Source organism: Mytilus edulis, chromosome 7, assembly GCF_963676685.1.
Source record: "Mytilus edulis chromosome 7, xbMytEdul2.2, whole genome shotgun sequence".
NCBI lineage: Eukaryota > Metazoa > Mollusca > Bivalvia > Mytilida > Mytilidae > Mytilus > Mytilus edulis.
In genome coordinates, this window is record NC_092350.1 from 62,994,508 (window position 1) to 62,999,369 (window position 4,862).

At 32.3% G+C, this 4,862-nt stretch overlaps 1 long non-coding RNA gene across 1 annotated transcript; it reads right to left on the reverse strand.

Annotated features, from left to right (window-relative positions):
• Positions 1-1,646: 1,646 nt before the first annotated feature.
• LOC139483559 (uncharacterized) lies at positions 1,647-4,507 on the reverse strand. The gene is made up of 3 exons (XR_011655027.1): positions 4,430-4,507; positions 3,164-3,304; positions 1,647-2,063 (listed from the first exon to the last, which is right to left on the reverse strand). It is a non-coding gene; the product is annotated as an uncharacterized lncRNA (long non-coding RNA).
• Between the last annotated feature and the right edge of the window lie 355 nt (positions 4,508-4,862).

Consider the following 4,862-nt stretch of genomic DNA (forward strand, 5'->3'; position numbering starts at 1 on the left):
ATTTGAATTAAATAGACATCAATTCATTACATTCATAATAAAATTATACGGAAATTTCAGGAATCTTCTCAAAGGCTTGTTCAATACAAAAATGTCAAATAGCGTTCACAACAACCACATCGGATTCCATAAAAAAGTGTTTGGTATTTTTAAATATGTGTATGTTAGAAATAATCTTACAAAAAATAAAAACATGAACAAAATTCAAATACTGAACATGCTGAAAGGCAAAAACAAATGCTCGTTTGGTAAATCATTCACACAAGTCATTTATTAAGGATTATGTACCCTTGTGTTGATTCAATACTAAACATATGGAAATTTTATAAAAAATCCACAGCCTTTATCCTTGTACACTCATGTTTGGCAATTCGGTGACTGATAGAGGATTATTGCATGCTGTGCTGCAATGTAGCATTGATTTCCTTTAAAAAAAAGTTTATCGATGTAGTTATTGCTTAAAACAAATATAAATATGGACCAAAGTACACCTATTAGGATGCGCTCGACTTTAGTGACTCAGCACGAGGTGTTTTGAAATTTACAGGTTGCTTAGAACTTTGTGTAAACAATAAACGCTAGCACATCATAGAAAAGCAAGTGAGTAAACTATGTTTAAAATTAAATCTCTGTATTAAAGGCTGTATATTTTCTATTAAAATATTGGTTTATTTGCCACAAAGTTCTATTAAATGCAATGAAACAGTAAATCAAGTTTCCCCTTGGTATATGTACAAAATGGTCTGTATTATTCATTATATTTGTTGTTTTGATACTATTGCAGTTTGAAAAATTCGTACAAAAATGACAACAGAAGGGGTCATAAACCTTAAAAAAAAATTCATTCAATAGAAGTACAAAACAACTTTGGGTGAAGCGATATCTACTTATCTAACGTAGAGATCTGATATTTGATGGTTCTTAATTGCTTTTGACATGTCTTTTTTTTTCGATTGATACTTTCTTATTATTGCGTCGTATGTTGCCATCTTTATCTTTGCCTAGGGATAAAAGAAAACTTATTGTCTTTGCCTCCTTGATATATTTCAATTTCTACAGTAACTTACTTGTTTGGGTAGTGTCAGTGAGCGTATTCGTAATTGACAGGTATATTTGTATTGTTAGCTGTGATGCTGACTCTACTGTAGCTTCGACGAGAGTAAGGTAAGCTAAAGTATATTCCAATTTTCTATCTGGTTGTTTCCCTTGTGCGAGTGCCTGTGCATGCCTGTAAATGTAAATATTACAATAAATAACTAGTATGAAAAGATGGACCTTTCAACATTTACGCATTGGACATGCAACATTTGTGTTTCATATTAATATGGAACTATTCTACTACGAGTGTGTATTTATCTGTTAAAATTCATGGTTTGGAGTAAAACACCGTTGCTGGACTCAATTACACAAATTCAGTACCATTTACCAGCAGTCTATGCATAAAATAAGCTTCGCTACGGTTGACAATGTTTTCTCAGAGTAACAGTCTGCTATATCACCCTCTTAGCTATGTGTTATTTATATTATGTAGAACGTGTTTGAAATACATATAATGTGTGCTTGTGTTTTGTTAAACATAAACAAATATTAGCATTAAATTACATACGTATATGTTGGCAACAATACTGCATATATATCAAACAGGAATACTGATAGTATCTTGATTGCCACGCCACAATATCGACATTTATTGACACATATTGCACAACAATTTTCAAAATACTTAGTGACGTCATTTCCGGCAACTTGCATATAAAAATAAATCGCAATGAAGAACACTGGCAAGACGGTAAAAACAAAAACCACGGCAAAAGATGATAATTCTCCAATCTTTCCGTAATGGATGAGCAGGAACACATCAGATATAGTATCAAAGAGGTAGAGAAAATATGTTAACAAAGTTAGTGCAATATGGAGTATGGCCTTCTTCAAAGAATCATGGTACTTTTCCTTGGAGAACAGTCGACAACCAGCTGCATACAAGATAATCATCAACACCATTACAAAAATTATAGAAACCATTGTTTCTACTTCTGACGATTCATTTATCGATGACGATGTGTCTGTAAATATATTTTAGTGTAAGTTCATAGTATAAAATTATAGTATATTAATCCCCTTTTAAACGGGTGTACTAATAATTTTTATAAATTCATGTTTGTAACTAAGAACCTTGCGTATTGAACATTAAACATCAACTTTAAGTACTGTATGAAAAACCCACGAGATTTAATTACGTCTATCGGTAATAAAAAGCATTAAGCTATTCAAAAGCAGTATCTCTCAATAATTGAACTACGAAGTTATTGTATCAATAAAGGAAACTTTGAAAATGAAACGCAAAAAAGTAAAATAAAATGAAGTGGACAATATGATTATGCCATTCAAAATCTGCAAACAATTATCATTGTTTGAAATAAACTTACTTCTTTTAGAACATGTCGCAGATTGGGAATATACAGCACTTTAAAAATGAAAGGACGAATTCGGTGGTTTATATGTGAAACCCTAGGAAAGATATGAATCGTAACAGAAAAAATAGCAGTTCACGCTCTAGATGTTTAATGAAGAACAGATTATGTTTGATTGAAAAATGCCATTTTTTCATAAGGAGTGGCGGATATAGGAAGTTCACTTCTATTATAATATAAAGAGGCAGATATCATTTTTGTGTATGGGAAACCCCAGAAACTACTCTAATCAGCATGGAAATATGAGGGGTAATATGGAGTCCTGTAATGAGGATGACTAATGTTTGATTGCAATGATCTCTCAAGCGTAGGATGACTTGCGGATGGACGATGGAACGCCTCAATAAATGAATTTACAAAAAGACATTCTAATAAAAAGGTAAATCAAGAGGTCCACAATTTTATCGTATCGTACGGACCCGTGATAATTTGATTGCAATCAATTTACTGATTAAAAAGAATTTCGGATTTGCATGTTCGCCCATTTTTTTAAAGGTCAGTTTCCATGATTATGCATGTAGGAACCCTAGCACCCATATCAATCAAAATGTAAGATAACCATGAAGATATCTGATGATTTGATCGGTTGTCTTGATTGCAAATTGTTTCTTGTGTGGTATAGCTAGGGTCAGAATAAATAGGACTTATTACATGTATTTGATATCAACTATTAAAATGAAATATCTTCCTACCTGATGTCGTTGTTTTGTTACTCCAAAATGGTGTTGTGATGGTATTATTTATGACCGTTGGCACAGTTTTAATACAGTGCACAAGGGTCAAGCTGTCTGCGGTAAAATTCATATTGAAAATATTTTATCTCATGGTCAAAGCTGAAATTAACAAAGATATCTGTTTAAATTACATCTATTTTGAATTGTTTGCCACATCATTAAAAATAATGAGTTTGTTTTTTTATTATTTTTCAATCAGATTTGTATAGGAATATTCATGTTTGGACAGACGGGTCGCTACGTAAAATATATGACGCTTACACCAAATTGCTGATTAAATATTTTTTATCTATACTTTTATTATTGATTTGTTACTAACCTAATTGCATATATGATTGATGATAAAGGGGACAATTATTATGGAAATCATGTACGCAATGTAGATGGGTATGTCCCCTAATTCACGTGCAAATTACAATGTAACAGCGAGCACGAGGACATGTCACCTTACATGGACACATTATTCTGACTTCGAACACAAAAGTGATGCTATCTCTTCTATGTTCAGTTCAATAAGCGTTACAGCTGAGCTTACAAACTCTTTCGGACTTCGCTTGGTCATGTTGTTGATGAAATTCACGGCCATTCGCACTCGTGTTGTGCACAATACAACTTGATAATCAAGACGGTTAATCATGAGTATCACAGAGTTGATGTCATGAACATATATTTGAATGCTAAATTGGTATTCATTCCTGCTCACTGAATTCCAATTAGCTATACATTAAACAAATCTAAATTTAGTTTAGAAGGAAAGGAAGGCAAATATTACTTATTATATAAATTAAGAGTCGCATGCGTGTTTTGTAGGAAACTGACCACAGTGGCTTTGGTCTATATAATTAACCAACCTAAGTATTAATTTTGATTGTCTTGTTGCACTTTTTGTAGTTCTATAAATCATTTGAAAATTGTTGTTACGATGTTGGAATGGCATATGGCGCATACAATGTATATTATAAACAAGCACATATTAATGCGTTATAAAAATGAACCCTACTTTGTATTTGACACTATGAGACGGACTAAAAATATGCTAGAAAAACACTTATAACCCTTCATGGAACCTGATATGACTTCGAGACAACAAGTAGTTGCTCTTACTCATAAGAGACCTGCGTGGCAAAGAAGTAACAGCTACCAATAGAACCTCTATCGCCAGTCATACACCCTGTTTAAATAACATTGTCGCGGCGGTTTTGAACTTATTTTTAATATACTCACCAAAAAAGTAAACTTCAGTTAAATAGATGTGTTTTATCTTTGCTAATTAACAACTGGACCTTCACATGCAAACGATTTATAATACTGGGTTAGATATCATATTAAGCTATTTATAGGCCAACTAGTTGTTTCTAAGAAAAGCATTTGATTGAGGCAAAGATACATAAATTATTAGCGTCTTCCTCTTTCGTATGTACAAATATCTAATTATAACGGGAATGTTTTAAGATTGTTATCTATTTCCTATCACGTTTATGTAGTTGTTTTCGTTATTGTACTTTCACATAACACATTACTTGACTAGTTAATTGATGAAATGATAATAATGACTTCTTTATTTAATCAGCGGGCATGGGAAATTAGGATATCTTTGATCCGACTGATTAAAGATACCATCATAGGCATATGTTTGCAATCTTTCAAATAGCACTTT